Here is a 22,949-nt window from a genome sequence, read left to right on the forward strand (position 1 = left end):
AGTTTGACCAAACTGCGGGAGGTAGTGGAAGACAGGAGTGCCTGGCGTGCTCTGGTCCATGGGGTCACAAAGAGTCGGACACGACTAAACAACAACAACAGCATTCATGCATAACTGCTTTTTAAATTTGCAGCTAGAATGGATTAGGTTAGTAAATGCAGGTTGCAATTTATCTTGAAGTAAATCCCATTGAATTCATAAACTTATTTCCAGGGTGACATGCATAGGATTGCATAGTTTGTATAGGACATTATATCCTATGGTTCACCTCCCCCCCCCCCATTACAATTTTCTTAACTCTTATCCGGGACTTTTTTGCCAAAATTTTGGAAGACATCCCTTTCTGTTTGGGCTATAATTGTAAGACTATAATTATCTTTTTCTTGTATATGGAATTATAAACCACATGGATGTTAGTTTGCCCCTTGCATCCATATTTAAAGAAAAACATTCACTCACATGCCAATGTATTTACTTGTGTACAGTATGTCACTTGTATCTTGAGCTCATTTCATCATAAATCTTTTCATTTCTCCAAATTCACAGTCATAGAGGGGTTTATAGATCTTTGACACCCAGACTGGCAGCTTGATCTGAAAAAATGTCTATGTTAACAAGAACTAGCTGGAGCTGAATGCACAACCACCGCTCTTGAAGGATTCTAACCTAGGACTGGCTAAGAAATGTGTCATCAGCAGATTGCTGAAACAATAAACCCCTTTATATACAGTTCACCTTAGGAGAGATTTAGCAATGTTGTGATTTACGAAGGGCAGGCATCAACAATTCAGTAAGTGAAAGTATTTATACCTAATAGCTACTTTTCAGTGTAGTTTATAGTGGAAAGTAATGTTGCGTTTCGCTGTGCCTGGGAGATGACTTTACTGAAGATTAGTTATACTTGCTGATGACTTCAAACTTCAGCAGGCTGAACTGTATCTCTATGCTTATCTGTACTTAACCTTAGGTGCCCTTTTGCTGCTATCTGGGGTGTGCTTTTGGCAGAAAAACAGGACGCTGTCTAACCACACAATCATTTCCCATTAAAAATGAAACACGAAACTCGGCTGAGGCACACACTTCACAGGGGCACATGAAGTAAACGTCCTTTATCTGCTATGTCCAAAAATCAAGGCCATCCATTGGTATGGGGAGATGGGTCACCACTGGCAATGCAAAGAAACGAAATAAAGAACATGGAATTTCAGCTTTTAACCATCTAGTTTTCCATGGCATCTGACTATTTGGAATAGAGCTGCCACCTACATTTTGCCAAAAGCAGAACCTGGCACAGGTTTTGCAGGTTCCTTTCGATACATTCCTAGATTTTGGCAGACTCCTTTCTGTATGACATCAGTAGTTATTCATGCCCCCCCCCAAGAATTTATGAAATGGAGCTTACACATGTGGTCTGAGTTAGTATAGTGGTACCTCGGGTTAGGGACGCGGGTGGCGCTGTGGGTTAAACCTCAGCACCTAGGACTTGCCGATCGCATGGTCGGCGGTTCGAATCCCTGCGGCGGGGTGCGCTCCCGTTGCTCGGTCCCAGCGCCTGCCAACCTAGCAGTTCGAAAGCACCCCTGGGTGCAAGTAGATAAATAGTGACCGCTTACTAGCGGGAAAGTAAACGGTGTTTCTGTGTGCGGCTCTGGCTCGCCAGAGCAGCTTCGTCACGCTGGCCACGTGATCCGGAAGTGTCTGCGGACAGCGCTGGCCCCCGGCCTCTTGAGTGAGATGGGCGCACAACCCCAGAGTCTGTCAAGACTGGCCCGTACGGGCAGGGGTACCTTTACCTTTACCTCGGGTTAAGAACTTAATTCGTTCTGGAGTTCCATTCTTAACCTGAAACTGTTCTTAACCGGAGGTACCACTTTAGCTAATGGGGCCTCCCACTGCTGCTATGCCGCCACCATGTGATTTCTGTCCTCATCCTGAAGTAAAGTTCTTAACTCGAGGTACTAATTCTGGGTTAGCAGAGTCTGTAGCCTGAAGCGTCTGTAACCTGAAGCGTCTGTAACCTGAGGTACCCCTGCAATAGCAGGGAACCAGGAACTGAAACCTCATTAAAGCGATACTTTGTGCAGTGGGGATTTAGAACTATTGCTGTTTTGGTGCTAAAGTAGCCCATTCTCCCAGGCAGAGTCATATTAGGCCCAGGTGTATCTGTCCATCTTAGTTTCTCTCAATTTCTCCTTTTTCCCATCTTAAGTCCAGTTCTTCACACTTCCACATCACTTTGCTTTTTTAAAAAATGCCCTCATGAAAATGAACTGGCATTTTAGTGTGAATTTCTCCAAATAAACCATTTTGCAGGCAACTTTTTGTAATTTAAGGCGTTTTGGTGTGTTGTTTCTAATAATATATGCATTTTAAGAAACACTTTATCCTAGTATATGCATGTCTGTACAGATTGTCTGGCTGGAGAACTGCATTTCAAGATTCAGGGAAGTGTGGATTTTGAAGGTTAGCTGCATTTTGGGTTGGCTAATTGGGTTTAGAAAAGTTCTGATTGGGTAAAAAGGTAAAGGTAACGGACCCCTTACCATTAGGTCCAGTCGTGACCAACTCTGGGGTTGCGGCGCTTATCTCACTTTATTAGCCGAGGGAGCTGGCGTACAGCTTCCAGGTCATGGGGCCAGCATGACTAAGCCGCTTCTGGCGAACCAGAGCAGCGCATGGAAACGCCGTTTACCTTCCAGCCGGAGTGGTACCTATTTATCTACTTGCACTTTGACGTGCTTTCGAACTGCTAGGCTGGCAGGATCTGATTGGGTAAGTTCACCTTTAAATGCAAAGTGAATCCAATTTCTATCCCATCCTTACTTTACAGCACACACATATGTACATACTTTGAAATAATATGTGAGTAGTTCTAGGTTAGCCCTTACCGTGACATGCACTGCAACCAGACCTCCCCCACTATCTGTATACAGTGGTACCTCGGGTTAAGTACTTAATTCATTCCAGAGGTCCGTTCTTAACCTGAAACTGTTCTTAACCTGAAGCACCACTTTAGCTAATGGGGCCTCCCTCTGCTGCCACGCCGCCGGAGGACAATTTCTGTTCTCATCCTGAAGCAAAGTTCTTAACCCAAAGTACTGTTTCTGGGTTAGCGGAGTCTGTAAACTGAAGCGTATGTAACACGAGGGGCCACTGTATCAGGTTGTCATGGGGTGAGAAGGGATGCTATGAATGTACATTGGTACACATGTAGCACTCCTCCATGTAATAGGAGGTGAACCTGTCCTAGTGGAGATTGATATTAGAATAACAAAGGATAGGGTGCAAGGGATGCATATTTGTTGTTAATTATTGGAATATGCTAAGGACTTAAATGGGACATGGGTGGCGCTGTGGTCTAAACCACTGAGCCTCTTGTGCTTGCTGTTCAGAAGGTTGGCGGTTCAAATCCCCACGACGGGGTGAGCTCCCGTTGCTCTGTCCCTGCTCCTGCCAACCTAGCAGTTCGAAAGCACCCCAGTGCAAGTAGATAAATAGGTACCACTGTGGCGGGAAGCTAAACAGTGTTTCTGTGCACTGCTCTGGTTTCGCCAGAAGCGGCTTAGTCATGTTGGCCACATGACCCGGACAGCTGTCTGCGGACAAACGCCGGCTCCCTCAGCCGAGATGAGCACTGCAACCCCAGAGTCGTGTGCGACTGGACTTAACTGTCAGGGGTCCTTTACCTTTACAGTTTGAAGGACTTAAATAAGACTAGACTGCATTGCTAGTTTGTTTTAAGAGCACTGTGTCACTTTGTATTTTGCAACATCTATTTTGTAACTGGTTTAAGACTGTTTACAGTAAAGCTTTCCTTGTGGTGGAGATCACATTCATTTCTACTCTGCACAAGGTCCAGACTAGGGATTCCATTGCACAACTCTAACACCGTCGTGATGGCGTATTACTTCTAACAAACAGCAGGTCCATTCATTTGAGCAAAACTTCAGATATTCCTTTTGAATATCTTTGGGGTACTCTCAATAATCACTGCTCCTCAGAGGAGGAAGAACTCACTGAACTCTAGCTTAAGTATCTCTCCCCCAGTTGCTGCCTCCTCAAAGGTCAAAAGTCAGAAGATGACCTTCTTCAGCTGTTCAAGAAGCACAATGTGGAATGCCCCATCAGATACCTCCGTGGCACAGTGTTTTGGTACAGTTATGCCCACGATGGATGACAGATTCATGACTCATTGGGGATTGACTCAGAATCCAAGTCCCATTAAACTGGATCTGAAATGAACTTGCTCCAAACATTTCTTCTCTGTGTACTTTGATGTTAAATATTCTTTAGGTAACCAGTCTTGTTGGCTTTCATGAGCGGCTCAATAAAAATGTTTGTAATTCAGCATGGTTTATTTTTATTTTATTGTTGCATTTTAGTAGTAGGGTTGTTTTACCGTGAACAACAAGAACAGTGGTGATAATATTAACTTTGTATTATGCTTTCCTAGGCAAATTGCGTAGAAATATATCAGGTGAGAATTATTTACAAGCTACTTCTCCAGCCTATGAAGAATCAGGGTTTAAAAGTTACAGATAAGCTTAGGTAAGAAATATTTGAAGCACTGGAATTCTTAGGTCCTCAACTCAGAAGTTTCCAAGGTGGTGTAGTTTATAAATGTGCATGGTACAGGGCCGGATTTAGGTTTGATGAGGCCCTAAGGTACTGAAGGTAATGGGGCCCTTTAGATGTCCATCTGTCCTTTGTCAACAACAAATTGTCCCTGTTTTTTGTGTTGACTACATGCTATATGGTAATTTTTGGCCCTAACAGGTCCATACACAACACAAAACACTGTTGCTGTATGTAGGTTTTATTTTATTTGTTTTTTATCTTATATTTTGGAAATGTACATCCAGTTTCTTTCCCTTTAACATTTTTGGGGGCCCCCAAGAGAGTGGGGCCCTAAGCTATAGCTTGTTTAGCTTATATGTGAATCCAGCACTGGCGTGGTAGGAAAGGTCACTGCAATTTAAATATAACAGACATATTTGGGAAAAAGAAACACATTGTGGGGTGCTGTTTTAATATGGAATGCACAGAAACCTGGAGGGCCAAACATAGTGAACAGGTATTATTGGGCTGGTATAGAAAGGACCTTGTTGTTGTTGTTATTTAGTCGTTTAGTCATGTCCGACTCTTCGTGACCCCATGGACCAGAGCACGCCAGGCACTCCTGTCTTCCACTGCCTCCTGCAGTTTGGTCAAACTCATGCTGGTAGCTTCAAGAACACTGTCCAACCATCTCGTCCTCTGCCGTCCCCTTCTCCTTGTGCCCTCCATCTTTCCCAACATCAGGGTCTTTTCCAGGGATTCTTCTCTTCTCATGAGGTGGCCAAAGTATTGGAGCCTCAGCTTCAGGATCTGTCCTTCCAGTGAGCACTCAGGGCTGATTTCCTTCAGAATGGAGAGGTTTGATGTTCTTGCAGTCCATGGGATTCTCAAGAGTCTCCTCCAGCACCATAATTCAAAAGCATCAATTCTTCGGCGATCAGCCTTCTTTATGGTCCAGCTCTCATTTCCATACATCACTCCTGGGAAAACCATAGCTTTTACTATACGGACCTTTGTTGGCAAGGTGATGTCTCTACTTTTTAAGATGCTGTCTAGGTTTGTCATTGCTTTTCTCCCAAGAAGCAGGCGTCTTTTAATTTCATGGCTGCTGTCACCATCTGCAGTGATCATGGAGCCCAAGAAAGTAAAATCTCTCACTGCCTCCATTTCTTCCCCTACCTCACATCAAACTATAGCAGTGGTTGTGGGAATATGGATTTAAACTGAGGGAATAAGGCGTAGCTCAGACATCAGGGCTTTTTTAATCCGTTGGTGACCACCAACAAACATTTATAACCCCAAAAGCTAGTTTTCTGTTATTCACCCACAACATCTCATTAGACAGGTATACTATCTCTGAACATGGGTGCTTCATTTAGCTGTCAGGAACAATAGATCTGTCTTCCAAATTCCAACCAATTCACAACTCTGCTCTCTTTGATTTTCTGTTAACAGAGGGTGTTAATAAGAGTGGGGTGGGGGTTTGCCCCAGATATTGAATAAACTATTTTTAATATATATCTATATATAATTTAAATGAATAATGTTAATAAGAATGTGACAATTTACATTCCGTTTCCTTTGCCCTTTTTAAAAAAGAAACATCTGGTAAGTTAAAGTGGATACCAAGGAGACACAGTCTCCAGCGCATGGAGTGCGCCGGGTAATAATATACTGTAGCAAGCAGTCATATGATGGAAAACACCTGCAGTACACAAACACAAATTAGCAGAAGCTGACCTAAACAATAATGATCTTATTACCTATCAGAGAGCCCTAATTTAAGGGTACTCCAATTAGAGTTAACCTAAAAGGTTAGCGGCTTTCAACTCTATTGCCTTTGTGATCATGCTGTCAGAGCTATTGTGGCATCATGGAAATTAAATGCACCATAAAGACACAGCTAATTATCGCTGAACTTGTCACTTCCCGTGTAGGAAAGTGTAATGCTTTCAAGACAATATTTGTGACCTGTTGTCTGACAACACTGTCTCTTGTTGACCTGTGGCTCGAATTCTGCCTTTTCCAGCTTTTCATCTGACTAGGTGGTTGCCACCTTACTCTAACTAAGAGAGAATACAGTGTGTGTTATTTAAAGATTAACGGAGGAGATCAAGAATTCATTAAGGTACAACTGGGGTTTTTTTATTTAAAAAAAACCAAGTGACTGATAGTTTTGGATGCATCTGATCTGAATCTTTTTTTTTTTTCATATGTAATGCCTGAAGTAAAAAACACAGAAGAAAAAAACTGGGGGAAGAATGTCAAATGTAACGTGTGTGTGCACACACACTTCCAGCTACAATTCCTGCTGTGTTACTATTGGGGCGGGGGGGGGGAGCTAACATTTGCTATAATATATGCACAAGTATATCGTGAGTGCTCTGAGTGCTCACTGGAAGGACAGATCCTGAAGCTGAGACTCCAATATTTTGGCCACCTCATGAGAAGAGAAGACTCCCTGGAAAAGACCCTGGTGTTGGGAAAGATGGAGGGCACAAGGAGAAGGGGGCGACAGAGGACGAGATGGTTGGACAGTGTTTTCAAAGCTACCATCATGAGTCTGACCAAACTGCAGGAGGCAGTGGAAGACAGGAGTGCCTGGCGTGCTCTGGTCCATGGGGTCACAAAGAGTCAGACACAACTAAACGACTAAACAACAACATATCGTGCATACCCATTAAAGGTGCCATTCCGAAAAAAATCTCCCTCTCCCAAATTTGAGCAGAATTTTAGTACTTTCCCCTACAGTTCCAAGAAGCATCTCCTGCAGCAAATTTATTAAGGGAGAAGAGAGAAGGGTTACACAGTTGTAAACCAAATACTGACATGACGTTTAAGCACATCGCTTTAATACGCTGATCTTCCCGGAACACAAGCCCATCTGCTCCCTTGACTTCTAAATGTGAAAACGTATCGTTCCGTGGAATGACGGCAAATGATTAAGGTTATGGCAGTAGGACTGGGCAATTTGGGATTCATTCAAGAGCTGCTTAACCAGTTGGTTTTAAGTCCGTCAGATATGCCGATGATCTTATTAGCTTGTTTTGGGGTGACAGCTCTAGAATAACCCGCAGGGTATTATGCGAGTTAATTCTAGATAATTTAAGGCCTGATATATAAAAGAGAGCCTTCCAAAGCACTTAACAGAACACACGGAATGTAACACGGCACCTTATCTGTAAGGGAGATTTTGATATTTAGGAAATTCACAGAGTGAGCCATCTCCTTTTCATACTTAATAAATATCTCCCCCGTTGGCTGCAGTGGATGATAAAAGTTGTAATTCCTCTAAATGGTTAATCCCAGGATCAGAGCTCTCAAGTGCTTTATGCCATGAGGTTCAGCGCAAGCAAAGCTGCAGCGAGCATCAGTGCGCATTTCATATATAATATAACACACAAATTCTCCTTTTTTTATTTGGCTTTCTGCTATATCTTAAATGTTTTATTTTTCAGGGGAGAGATAAGGCCTGGTTCTTCACATAAAACTACAGCATAACCATTACTTAGTCTCTCTCTCCTCCCCCCCCCCACCTCTGCTACAGGAAAAAGGTCCTCTCTGAGTCTCTGTGCACAGATGTCTCCGATTAAATTGTATCTCACAGTCCTAACAGTGTTGAGTACTAGATGAACTGCCAGAAAGGCCGTAGGCAAGATCTAAATTGCTTTGGTTTCAGTACACAGTGAATTTGGCTCAGACAAGCTGAATCAGTACATTAAATGCGAATCCCTCGCAGATTTGAAAGCAGCCTTTAGCACAATTATTGACTGTGAGTGATGATTATGTCTAATTGAAGGAGACTTCTGCTACCTGTAGCTCAGTTGGAGTCCACGGGAGCCACGGCGAGGCTCTGCATCTTAATTCAATGTTCCAGCTTGGAGAGAGGCAATTGAGCCTAAATCCAGAAATGTATACACATGGTCGATAAACTTTAATAAACTTTAAAGCTTCAGTAACTAGGCTGACTGTATACAATTCAGGGGTGGTTTCGCCCCTCCCCTTTCCTTTTGTTTTAATCCAGGGAAGGAAAAGGACTAATGAGGGGCGTTCGGCTGCAGTAATGTATTAGTTCGTCTCATGCAGAGTCCCTATCAAGCCACGGGAAAATATATTGTTTCATGCTTGTCTTTGGTACAACTCATAAATCTGCCATTCTGTACACCATATTAATGCCCGACAGGTGGGAGATTACCAGTGCCGTGGAGGTGGGGAGCAGCTTTCAGCAAATTTGCAGGAAATCTTTGTGCGGGAAATAAATCTACTGGACAATGTTGGGTTTGTGGAAGTTTTGCTATCCTCCGCCCCCAACTAAGGAAATGAACATTAATAGGTTCTGTCAACACACATTTTGACAACACAGTTGAATTCAATCACACTGGGGTGTGTGTTTTTAAAGGGGGGGGGGAGCCTTGTCTAAAATGCCTTAATATCTTCCCCTAAAGGAATTTATTTTACTTGGTCAACAAAAGTGTGGGGTTCTTCCCTCCCCCAAAACTGCTGGGGGCAGTCAATGATGCAGACTGGTGGCAGGCAAATGTACAATGTGGGAGGGGTGGCAACTTGAATAAAATTTGGGGGGGACGACGATGACAAGTAAGCTCTGCCTTGCATAATGGATCACATGATGGAGTGCATGGACATTAAAAAGGTAAAGGCAAAGGTACCCCTGCCCGTACGGGCCAGTCTTGACAGACTCTAGGGTTGTGCGCTCATCTCACTCTAGAGGCCGGGAGCCAGCGCTGTCCGCAGACACTTCCGGGTCATGTGGCCAGCGTGACGAAGCTACGCTGGCGAGCCAGCGCAGCACACGGAAATGCCGTTTACCTTCCCGCTAGTAAGCGGTCCCTATTTATCTACTTGCACCCGAGGGTGCTTTTGAACTGCTAGGTTGGCAGGCGCTGGGACCGAGCAACGGGAGCGCACCCCACCACAGGGATTTGAACCACCGACCATACGATCGGCAAGTCCTAGGCACCCACAGCACCACCCGCATCCCTGCATGGACATTATTTGAACTGAATTCAAAGCAGGGCCGTCTTACCCATAGGCACTAGGGGTGCAGGGCACCCAGGCGCTGTGCTCTCAGGGGTGCCAGGCTGAGAGTCTGGGGCCTGAGAGTTGAGTCTGGGGAAGAGCCCGCCCATTGGTCGGAGCACCGCAGCAGGCGCTTCTGCTGTGGGTGGCTCTGCACAGCAAGTTCAGGGGCGACCAAGCCAGTGAGATACTGAGGCGGCCAACTGGCTCCACCCTCCTGCGCGCCTGGGACTGGGCAACCTGGAGGGGGCGCTCGCTGGGCGGATCTTTGTACCTCCACGCCACATATGCTTAAGACAGCCCTGATTGAAACATTTTATGGGGGGTGAAGACCCTTCGGCCCTGATGAGGTGGCTTCTATGTAATGTCATGAGATTAGAGCATGAGGTAAATTTTACCTCACGTTGAAGAAGAAGAAGGAAAGGATATAACCAATGGATGCCAGTTTCCCAAGTGTTTCTGGCAAAATGTAGCTCTGCCCTTAAGTTGTGTCCATTTCTTTTTTCTTTCTAAGTAAGAATCCACAGCTTCTTCCAATCCACCCTCTTTGTATTAACACACTGGATCTTTTCTAGCCACACGATAACACATCAGTTACTCCTGGTCATTGTTCTGGCAGCTGAATCTTTCCTGAGTTCTTCCTCCACCTGAGTAGACCCTTTCTCCTGAAGAGTCTCCTGGTGATAAAGTTTTCCCCACGGCCAAACAAGCAATGGGGTCTTTCTGAGTCTATTGCCACCTTCCCTCTTGATTTTTGGGTGGTGGGGTGGAAAATTGGAGGCCAAGACTGGGTTCGAGATGTGGTGAAAGAAGTTGTCTGAGGGATAAAGGTAAGATGACTATGAATTTAGGAATTTAGGGCTGCCTCAGGGACGTGGGTGGCGCTGTGGGTTAAACCACAGAGCCTAGGACTTGCCTATCAGAAGGTTGGTGGCTCGAATCCCCATGATGGGGTGAGCTCCCGTTGCTCGGTTCCTGCTCCTGCCAGCCTAGCAGTTCGAAAGCACGTCAAAGGGCAAGTAGATAAATAGGTACCACTCTAGCGGGAAGGTAAACAGCATTTCCGTGCGCTGCTCTGGTTCGCCAGAAGTGGCCTAGTCCTGCTGGCCACATGACCCGGAAGCTGTATGATGGCTCCCTTGGCCAATAAAGCGAGATGAGCACCGCAACCCCAGAGTCAGCCACGACTGGACCTAATGGTCAGGGGTCCCTTTACCTTTACCTTGAGGACTATAGTGGGCTTTCTATGGGGTCTTATATCTCTTCCACAGTCAGAAGCAGAGCTAGCTGCTCTGGTACCCGGAGTGGCACACATGCTGTGAACCTGGGGGCAATGTCACCCCTCTCATGGATGACACCCAGGGTGGACCACACACACCACACACCCCTTCCTCTGCCAGTGGATTGAGTGGGATTTTGACAGATGTAAGAAAATAAACTGTTAAATAATAAATAATTCTGTTAAATAATTTTGAAAACAATTCAGACCGGAAGCAGCCCAAACAGGATGAACATCTAAAGTCAGATCAGTTGAACCCTAACCAGCAACAACTTTCTCTGGACCGAATTAAGTTCCATCTTGTTTACCCACATATATAATCACCAGCCCCACATCTCAGTTAGCTATAAGGTTGGAGAAGCGCTCTATGTGGGGCTACCTTTGAAGGTGACCCGGAAACTACAATTAATCCAGAATGCAGCAGCTAGACTGGTGACTGGGAGCGGCCGCCAAGACCATATAACACCAGTCTTGAAAGACCTACACTGGCTCCCAGTACGTTTCTGAGCACAATTCAAAGTGTTGGTGCTGACCTTTAAAGCCCTAAACGGCCTCGGTTCTGTATACCTGAAGGAGCGTCTCCACCCCCATCATTCTTCCTGGACACTGAGGTCCAGCACCAAGGGCCTCCTGGCAGTTCCCTTGCTGCGAGAAGCCAAGTTACAGGGAACCAGGCAGAGAGCCTTCTTGGGAGTGGTGCCCGCCCTGTGGAACACCCTCCCACCAGATGTCAAAGAGAAAAATAACTACCAAGACATCTAAAGGCAGCCCTGTTTAGGGAAGCTTTTAATGTTTAATAGGTTATTGTATTTTAGTGTTTTGTTGGAAGCCGCCCTGCTCTCACTTGTCTGTAAAAGAATTTAGGCCTACTATCACCACTGTGAAATTTCCAGAAATTTCTCCCACTCTATTCTAAATTGGGCAGGATTTTCTTTTCATCCTCTCTCCCCACGAACGATTGAAATTGGCTCAGCTGAAAATATTGGCTCAGCTATTTCAACCATCTTGCCTCCACTTGCATGCTGAAGTTTGCTACCTCAGAACAAAGCCGTATTTAGTGGCCATAATCCAGTGTAAAGGAATTCCAGCAGCAGTGCCATAACTGCCCTGTTAGTGATTTTCCCCCAGAATTAATCAGAAATAACCAACGCAGGAGATATTCTTCTCTTACGCTAATTGTTACTTGGCCTAAATCAGCCAAGATAATTCCCCTTCTTTAAAAAGAAACAAAAGTAATATCACCTTTCACAAACTATTCTAGCGTAGTTCAGCTATATCTGGGGAAAGCTGAGCACCACCCCAAGCTGTTTTTTATGTTATTCCTCCCCATGAAAATGTGTCAGTTCAGTAAACAGTCCCCATTTGATAAAGGTTTTTATGGAAAGTGTTATGAGCTCTTTCATTTGAGCAAAGGGAAATGAATCACTGTTTTCTCCCTCTTTTCTCTGTGGCATCCAGGCTACCTTACGCTTGCACATTATGCAAACTTCAAGAAAGAGGCAGTGAGCATGTCAGGGAAACAGCCGTGATAACTCCGGAGCGCCACAGTTTTGCGGCAGCCTCTTTAATTTAGAGACAGGCACATTAGCCTGGATGTTAGCTTCCTTCCCCTTAATTGGATTGCTTGCATAAATTGCAATATCATGCGCTGGCTACTTTTTGGCAAACAAATAAATAAATAAATTCCAATCAGCCGCATTGAGGGAATCGTATGCATTTCACACAGAGAATGGGGACGGGGGTGTGTGGAAATAATAATTTGACGACGATGATAAGGTGAGGCAGGGTAAAAGCTGATATTCTCCCTTTATAACAGATAGCCCCAAGTTGTAGAGGCCATTATACCATGCATTTTCAGAGCAAATGAACTTGACAGATGGCTGTGTCACCTAAACCCCTACCTACCAACTTGATTATGCAGAAAACAATACAATAGAAAAGAAATCATTACTGAAGGAACCTGGTTAGTCCACAGAGGGCTGAGCGATGCAGAAGAACAAAATTACAGTTGTGGAATTGAACAGCAAGAATGCATTTAACATAAAGTGGGTTACAGCGAGGCAATCAGTCATGGCTACGGCTATTGTCTGGGCTTGCTTGCATGCTATATGAAGTAATCTGTCATCTCCCACTGAATTGGTGTTTAGTTTATAGGAGAAAACTACAAAGGTTTTGCTAGGGCATGTTTCAGTAGCCTTAAGTAGCTGAATGGAATGAAATCTGGGAGAATTCAGGGTATCTTTTGGAGTCTTGTGGCATTTTTGTGGGTGCTTTATCATTATAATGTCCAATATATGGGTGGTCAGCTTCTGGCCTACAGATATTGCACGCAAAGGAAGTTTACCTGGCTTGTGGGGCACGACCCGATTTTGGTTGATGAAAAGTTCAAATTCCACTCATTATGCCAGGAGTGGATGTCAAGCTGCAAAAGATATAGACATTCCCCCTCCCCAATTTTTAAAATCTATTTTAATAATGTTTATTGGGTCCCCCCCCCCTCAAACAAAGTTCCTTGGTAAAACCTGGGGAAATGGCAGCGATGAAAGATGAGGGGGGATGACTACTAAACAGAGTTCACTTCTATTAGCTTCCTAAAGGTAAAGGTAAAGGTAAAGGGACCCCTGACCACTAGGTCCAGTCATGACCGACTCTGGGGTTAGCTCATTGGCCGAGGGAGCCAGCGTACAGCTTCCGGGTAATGTGGCAAGCATGACTTAGCCGCTTCTGGTGAACCAGAGCATGGCACGGAAATGCCGTTTACCTTCACGCCAGAGTGGTACCTATTTATCTACTTGCACTTTGATGTGCTTTTGAACTGCTAGGTTGGCAGGAGCAGGGACCGAGCAACGGGAGCTCACCCCGTCACGGGGATTCAAACCGTCGACCTTCTGATCAGCAAGTCCTAGGCTCTGTGGTTTAACCCACAGCGCCACCCGCGTCCAGTTTAATCAGTCTGATAGAGGCCCAAGCTCATGAAGATTTACACAGTTCTGCTGTAGTTCTGCAAATAGGAGTCCATGTGTCTAGATGTTTTTCTTTTCTGTTGCCTTTACCAGAAGGCACAGAGAGGGCAGAAAACTTAGACAGTTCATGGTGGCAACCTTTCTTTTTTTCAAGACAGCAAAGAAAAATAAAGGTGCAATATTTTAAATATGGTTGAAATGGTTGCAACATACATTCAGGGCCATGGCCAAAAATAATAAAAACAAAAACATGCCTTGGTGCATTGAAGTTGTGATACCACCACCACACTTGAAATGGTCCACAGGTCAGAGGTTTGATACTGCTGATCTATCTCTTGCCATAACTGGGATGTTAAGCTGTTAACTGGCTACTGTGAAGGGCTTGACAATGAGTAAAATTGTAGGCACTCTGTTTATTTTGTCGTACTGCCCCCTGCCCTGAAAGAGTAAAACGGAGGGAAGATTGTTTAAAATGGCCAAGGCGGTCCAAGATCAGGAATTCAAAGAAATCACCAATTCTCAGGAGACATATCTTTTTTGGGGGAGCTTATACTGGAAATGGTCCAATCCTTTCCAGAGTTTGGCATGCCCATCTCTTCATAAGATCAGGATAGAAGTTTGTAAAATGTACCAATGCAAGTCTAATTAAAAGTGGGGAAATTAGCCAAGACAACCTCTCCCCCCCCCCCAAAAAAAAAAAAATGAATGAGAGCACTCCTGAGAGTACCTCATTTCAGCAGGGTTGCACAGAAAAACCTCTGGTGGATTGTATCCTTAACTATTGTTCCCCAGCCCTGTCCCTTGAAATGTGGCAGTTGAGAAATCAGAGATACTAAAACCATAAGCCTGTATATCCAACAAACTTTAAGTCTCATTGATTGATTTCAGGAGGAGAGATTTAAGCTCACACTTAACTCCACCATTTTTATCAATGTGAATTCAGCAGGCTTCACTTTCACCCTGAGTCCTTTATAAAGCATGACCTATGACTCACTTAGCAAGTCTAGAAAAGTGCCCATGTTTGCAGTATGCCATCACAAAGCACTTCTCCTAGAAAACAATGTTACAGTGGCAATGGGGTATTTTTGGTTGTAAGCAACATTCATTTGTCATTGTTGCATCTAGATGCTCTGTGTATAGCTGACTGCGGAAGTTTTATTAATTGTGTGTCTCCCCCGACTCAAACATCAGCAAAATTGTTAAGAGTCTGGAAATGGCCTTAATAATCAATTCATACATACACACTTCTGTTGCCCACGTGTGAGTGCAAGATATATTAACAGTTACATAGTAGCAGATATGCACAAATGTTTTGAATCAAATTGTAAATCAATTGATAAAGACCATGGGTCTGATCCAATTTTCAATATGAGCTCCAGATACTGAGGTCCATGAGACATTTCCTCCATTCTCATGGAATCATAGAATTGTAGAGTTGGAAAATAATAATAATAATAATAATAATAATAATAATAATAATAATAATAATAATAATTTATTTATACCCCGCCCAGCTGGCTGGGTTTCCCCAGCCACTCTGGGAGGCTTCCAACAGAATATTAAAATACAATAGTCTGTTAAACATTAAAAGATTAAACATTAAACACGACTGCCTTCAGATGTCTTCTAAAATGACCATCCAAGTGGGGCTCAGTTTGGATTTGAACCCTCGTCTCCCAGATTCTAGTCCAACATTATGAATTAATTTAGAATTCCCCCTCTGATCATTTGCACATGCTTCTCACAAATGCTGGCCCGTTTGTGGCTGTGAGTTAGGGCAGGGGCTATCTGCACCACTAGGCCAAATTGCCTGAGAGCCGCCAAGACTAGAATTGGTTCTGGCCATCAGGGTTGCATTTGGATCGAACCACATGGGGGAAACCCTCATTCTTGCAGTATTTGCTGTGTAAACCACACTAGCAAGCATTCACAAAGCAGGGCTTCCCAGACATTATTTGCTGCAGTAGCGTGAAAAATTAAAATATCAAAATGAGTTGGATCTATTTACTTGAAAATTTCTTTTGTAATAAGAATGACTGGTTGCTTATAGCTTGCTTCATCAAATGGAGGGACGCGGGTGGCGCTGTGGGTTAAGCCACAGAGCCTAGGACCTGCCGATCAGAAGGTCGGCGGTTCGAATCCCCATGATGGGGTGAGCTCCCATTGCTCGGTCCCTGCTCCTGCCAACCTAGCAGTTTGAAAGCACGTCAAAGTGCAAGTAGATAAGTAGGTACCACTCCGGCGGGAAGGTAAACGGTGTTTCTGTGCGCTGCTCTGGTTTGCCAGAAGTGGCTTAGTCATGCTGGCCACATGACTTGGAAGTTGTATGCCGGCTCCCTCGGCCAATAAAGCGAGATGAGCGCCGCAACCCCAGAGTTGGTCATGACTGGGCCTAATGGTCAGGGGTCCCTTTACCTTTACCTTAAATTCATAAAATAGATGCTGAAAGTTGTATGCAGCAATATATGAATGAATGGATAAAGACTGAGAGAGAGACATAAATTATTTGGTGAAAGGGAAGGCAGTCTTAAAAGCTGATCAGGAGCATGGAATTCCTGGCAACTCTTCCATCCAAAAGGGGTGGGTTGCCGAAACCAGTAATTAATAGGCTGCCATCTTTGTTTTGTTTTTAACACACTTGTCCTTTTTTTCCACCTCTTTCCCCTTGCCCCAAAGTCTATTTCATGGTACAAATTGTAGCAAACAAGAAGAAAAAATAGGGAATGGGCCATGTACATAGCTTGGAGGTACAGTATCTGTTTCACCATGCAGAAGGTCCCAGCTTCATTCTCCAACATCTCCAAGTTTGGTAGGTGAGAGAACCTTGTCTCCAACCCTGGATGGCAGCTCAGCTAGATAGACTTGTCTGCCTCACTATAAGGCAGCTCACCTTCTTGGCTGAAGGCTTTTCACTTTCACTTGCTTGGAGTCGCTCTCTTCATGGTGAAGGTGAGAACAGCCTTTTTATCACATTGCTTTAGCAGTGGAAGAACTGCTTACCCTGTAGTGAAGATCCTATTTTGCCACAATAGCTTGCTAGCTATATACTGGAATCAGGTAGCATGGTCATTTCTGCCCAAGCATCACCCAAAAAAGGAAGAGAATGTTCATTCGAGATGGTCAACAAAACTGGCCATGTCTACCTAGTTCCACAATACAGATGCTCACCTTCAGAACCTTTCCATTGAGAATAGTTACCAGTGAGAAGGACCCTTAAGACTGTTCTGTCACTTACTTGAATTCTATATTGATCCAATTTACTTTCCTCCTCCTCCTCCTCCTCCTCCTCCTCCTCCTCCTGAAAAGGAAATAAATATATTTCCTGAACGATGTTCCAAGAAAGGCAGTTATAAGCCACAGAGAGATAGAGAAGCTAAGATACTTGTCTATAATTCAGGAAATTTGGACATATTTCATACAATAACTCGGTGAGATAGCCATTTATGCAGTCTTTATAGTCAGGGTTTACTGGGTAAATATAGAAGATCAGAAATTGAAACCCATTCAGTCCAGCCCTGATGTGAATACAACTTTTGTTCTGAAAATTAAACAATAATCCTAACATTTTTTCTTAGAACAAATCCTTTCAGCAAGTTTTTTTTTAAGTGTTCCATGTACAACACACATGAATCAACCACACATGAAACTTTATTGAAGAGCTGTACTGTATGATTTTAAAATCCCCCAGTTGTGCTAAATACAGTGATTACTCCAAATTACTGCCTACTTACCATGACTACATAATGCAGAAGTGCATGGCAAAAACTCAAAATAAGCAGAGGAAGGAGATTAGCTTTCTGCCAAACAAAGCCACTGCTGTGATCATGAAATTACTAACCCTTGTGGCATTTTGTCTATAACTCTAGGAGGACGTGTCAATAGCAAACATCAAAATTCATGTTGAGATTGCTGCTAGCCACCTATAAGAGAGCTTTGCCCCTCTCCTCTCATTCCCGTGTGCTGTGAAAATTGCTAATAACCAATTCAATCAGAGCCCTTGCAAATTTGGTGTTTAGCTTTGGAAGCTTGAGGACAAACATTGCAGGCAGGCTTGCTCCAAGTTTCTTCTGCAAACATTGAATTCTACTTGGACCGCAGTGCTCTCCAAGGTCAAATATTGGAAATAATAAAAGCCACATTTTTCAGCTAAGAATAATATTTTGAGGTCACCTGAATCAACTGGGTGCTGCACACAAATCAAAATAAAGACAGAGGACCTTTATTCAGGTTTACAGCTCTAATGGTGCGTGTCCTATACATACCTACTGAGATTTAAGTCCAATTGAGTCCAGTGGCGATCAGTTGCAGCCCACAGGGGAGGATGGAACAGCATTGCTTATCTGACTTTCCAACACGGAGGTCATTGCCAGTAACCGAGGGAGAGGAATGAGGTGGTGAGGAGGTTGCATTGGGAGTGATGGACTTTATCTACCAATGGCACTTACGTCCAGGTTAAGTGGCCATAGGATTGCAACCCAAACTTCCAGATGCACAAAGCAAGGAGAAGGAAGAGACAGAGGATGGAGATCTGTTTGACAGAACCAGGAGAAAGAATGGCAACAGCATCAAAATTCAGCTGATGTTGGTATTGGCATCTGACCATCAGATGGTATGGTAACTTCCAAACCAACTGGAAACCAGTGTTTTGTTTTCACATAAAAAGGCTTATTTAAAAGAAACACTACAGAGCACATATAGTACAAACAGGGATAGAAGAGTGTGGCCTTTTAGTGTGCTCAGTGGTACCAATCCACACCCCAGTCCATCATCTGCTGATGACACCAAGTTGTTCAGTGTGGCAAAAACAAAAAGTGATTGCAATGAGTCAGAGCTTCAGGTTTTCTTTCATAAATAAAGTGTGTGGAATACTGGAAGACTGATGTTCGTGAATGCTGAATTTCTGCAGTAACAGAAATGTTCAAGGAATCTGAGATCGACTGCAGAATTTGCCAGTTTCCATTGACTTGCTCTTAAAATGAAAATCCCTTTAACATGCCCCACGGCCAGCACTAGGACCCAGTTGGCGTGGCACCCCCAGAGAATCCAGCTGCAGCAGTGGCCCAGGTTGGTTTCCCATATCCTTTAGACAACTTGTAATACAATCACACAGATTGGCTTCTGACACAGCTAATGCTGCCCTGCTGTTCGCATTAAGATTTATTGCTGCTTTGCAATTTCCCTGATGTACAATAGCAGCAGGCCAAAACTAACACGCATGTTAGCAGGCTTACCAAGTGTTTGGGGGAAAGCCTTTTGGAACAGTCACTGGACATTTGCCATGTTAGGCGGCCACTCGGGTTACTTTAATGTAGGGCACAGAAAGGGTATACAAACACCCCTCTTGGCTCACTTCCAAGAGAGCCGTCTGCAGATCGTGCCCTGAAGATCACGCCCTTTGACTGTACTGCACACACCTATTTAATGGAAGTTGGTTAAAGCATAACTGGCCTAGTCATCATAGCATTTTCGCCAACATTTTTAAGCTGCAAATTCAGATGCTCTGGGTGTGAAACTCCCAGTAGCAGACTTGGGTAATATGGTGCCCTGTGTGAGGCCAAAATTTGACACACATATACCCCAGCTCTTCCCTAAACTGGGTAAGAGAGGTGCAGGGCTTTGGCATGGAAGCGCGAGGCTCGGCCATGGTCATTGAGCCCTCACATCACCTTTCAAAGCTGGGAGAGTAGTAATTAGGCTTTGGGAAGAGGGAGGACTTTAGGAGCGCTTGTGCCTCCTTCGCCTCTTGGCTCAGTGCATGCGCAATGCTCACACAGCCCTAAATCTCGCCCTGCCCTGGCACTCCTATTCTCTCTCAGAGGATCACTGCACATGCAACCCACCATTCCACACAGACAAGGGCTCTTCTTCATCAGCTTTCTGCTGTATCCATTTGTGGTAGGCTCAACTGCCATGCAGGACATAGTTTTCTATGTGGCTCGAGCACATCCTTGCATCTACACTTGCACCATGTTGTTGTTGTTATTTAGTCGTTTAGTTGTGTCCGACTCTTCGTGACCCCATGGACCAGAGCATGCCAGGCACGCCTGTCTTCCACTGCCTCCCACAGTTTGGTCAAACTCATGTTACTAGCTTCAAGAACACTGTCCAGCCATCTCCTCTTCTGTCATCCCCTTCTCCTTGTGCCCTCAATCTTTCCCAGCATCCGGGTCTTTTATTCTCATGAGGTGGCCAAAGTATTGGAGCCTTAGCTTCAGGATCTGTCCTTCCAGTGAGCAATCAGGGCTGATTTCTTTCAGAATGGAGAGGTTTGATTTTCTTGCAGTCCATGAGACTCTCAAGAGTCTCCTCCGGCACCATAATTCAAAAACATCAATTCTTTGGCAATCAACCTTCTTTATGGTCCAGTTCTCACTTCCATACATCATACTGGGATCTTCTCCATGGATCACTGCCTTGTCGTGGTGAAGGGGCTTGAATAACTCAGAGAAGCTGTGAGCTATGCCGTGCAGGGCCACCCAAGACGGACAGGTCATAGTGGAGAGTTTTGACTAAACATGATCCACCTGGAGCAGGAACCGGCAAGCCACTCCAGTATCCCTGCCAAGAAAACTCCATGGACAAAAACAACTTGCACCATGCTCACACCTATAGAAGGCTAGTTTGGGACACATTCTATCTAGGGAATCCCAAAATGCATGCACGGAGAAGTGTGTCTGTGCAAAGTCTCTCTGCAAATACCTGAAATGGACTGTGAAGCCCATTCCAGGTTCCACAACCGACTGCAGAGTTTGGGCGAAGCAGAATACATCCACGTATAGTTCCAGTAAAACTTTCTAGAGTGAAACAAGGAGGTTTTCCTCATCCCTGCTCAAAGTATGATGGGTGATAGATATCCAATTTGGTCGTGTTCAGAGCAAGCCCATTGCTATCAGTGGACTTACAGTAAGTGGTCCATTTCCATTTAAGTAATCAGCTTGTTTGCTTGTTATTCTGAAAAATGAATCTAATAACTAAATACACTTCTAGGAGGAGATAGGGCTTCTGTTTGACCAATCTGAACTGTGGGATAACTAAATGTGTTTGGAACTTAAATAAACAATACAAGTCATGGGGGCATGCATCAGAGATCAAAACCAGATGTGAGCCTCAAGTTCCTCCATGGGTCAGTTCACACTAACAGCAGCTCTCAAGTAAGTGCATCTGGAGCTTGTAGACTCATATCTGAGTGGTGCTCAGACTAATCTATAAGGACAGAACTGAAAGATCTACCTGGAGTCCGTGTACTTTGTGGAAATGCAGTGCTTCCCCCAGAAGAAGATGGGTTACCAAGTTGCTCAAATCATATTCCCAATCCTTAGGTGGAAGCATGAGTTTTGATAAGTAATGCTTTCACCTGTGAGCATGGCACCCAAGCACACACAAAGCACCCTGATCCCTAGGTAAGTAAGGTTGCAAAGTCTTCTGATGTTCTAGACTCAGGTTCTAGACTCAGATAGTGTCACCTAAGAGCACAACGGGTGGCGCGGGTGGCGCTGTGGGTAAAACCTCAGCGCCTAGGACTTGCCAATCGCATGGTCGGCAGTTCGAATCCCCGCGGCAGGGTGCGCTCCTGTTGCTCGGTCCCAGCGCCTGCCAACCTAGCAGTTCGAAAGCACCCCCGGGTGCAAGTAGATAAATAGGGACCGCTTACTAGCGGGAAGGTAAACGGCGTTTCCGTGTGCTGCGCTGGCTCGCCAGAGCAGCTTCGTCACGCTGGCCACGTGACCCGGAAGTGTCTGCGGACAGCGCTGGCTCCCGGCCTCTAGAGTGAGATGAGCGCACAACCCTAGAGTCTGTCAAGACTGGCCCGTACGGGAAGGGGTACCTTTTTAAGAGCACAACATGGGTATTTGTTGGGTGGCGGAAGGCAGAACCTGATGTAACTTTGTGGGGTTTTTCCAAAGGTATCTCCATCTTATAGCCCGCTTTCTAGGAATTCTGTTATGTTTGCATTTTAATGCGGACTTCCTGGAACAATAATACAAACTGTGCACAAAAACGCTCATGCTAGTGGAAATAATATCCAAAAATGCATTCTATTAAGGAAAATTGCTTTGCAAAGATTAGGCAGAACCAGGCAGAGGGCCTTCTCGGTGGAACGCCCTCCCATCAGATGTCAAGGAAATAAACAACTATCTGACTTTTAGAAGACATCTAAAGGCAGGCCTGTTTAGGGAAGTTTTTAATGTCTGATGTTTTAGCATGTTTTTGGTATTCTATTGGGAACTGCCCAGAGTGGCTGGGGAAACCCAGCCAGATGGGTGGTGTATAAAGAATAAATTATTATTATTATTATTATTATTATTATTAGTCAAGTGTATGTATATCAGGAGAAATGCACACTAAAGTGCTGCAAAATCTGGTGAACTAAACTTCAGAATGGAAAGATGAGAAACTTAAAGAAGCCAAAATTGACAGATTCATTTATTCCTATCTCGTAGCCAGTGGTTCACAAAATAAATTATGCCCTGTTCTGGTACCTTCACCTGTGTGGTTCTCTCCCATGAAAAGAGATATAAAGACAGTGGCAAAGTGAGTAAGAGGACAAGTTTTACCATCTAGAATGGGCAAGGAGGCTGGTGGTGATTCTAGTTCCTCTGCAATTTTAACTTCATCCCTTGGAGAACTTGAGAAGGGGTCTAAAACTTTGGGACCTTGGCAACACTAGGCTCATGGGTGTGATAGTAAAGGGAGCCCTGACCATTAGGTCCAGTCGTGACCGACTCTGGGGTTGCGGCGCTCATCTCACTTTATTGGCCGAGTGAGCCGGCGTACAGCTTGCGGGTCACGTGGCCAGCATGACTAAGCCGCTTCTGGCAAACCAGAGCAGCGCACGGAAACACTGTTTACCTTCCCTCCAGAGTGGTACCTATTTATCTACTTGCACTTTGATGTGCTTTCAAACTGCCAGGTAGGCAGGAGCAGGGACCAAACAACGGGAGCTCACCCCGTCGCGGGGATTCGAACCGCCGACCTTCTGATCAGCAAGTCCTAGTCTCTGTGGTTTAACCCACAGTGCCACCCGCGTCCCTCATGGGTGTGATACTGCTCTGCAATGGATTGTCTCTTTCTGTGTTTCTAAGTGTCTTCATGGATGAACACTGTACATTCCA

This window comes from Podarcis muralis, chromosome 8 (genome assembly GCF_964188315.1).
Source record: "Podarcis muralis chromosome 8, rPodMur119.hap1.1, whole genome shotgun sequence".
NCBI lineage: Eukaryota > Metazoa > Chordata > Lepidosauria > Squamata > Lacertidae > Podarcis > Podarcis muralis.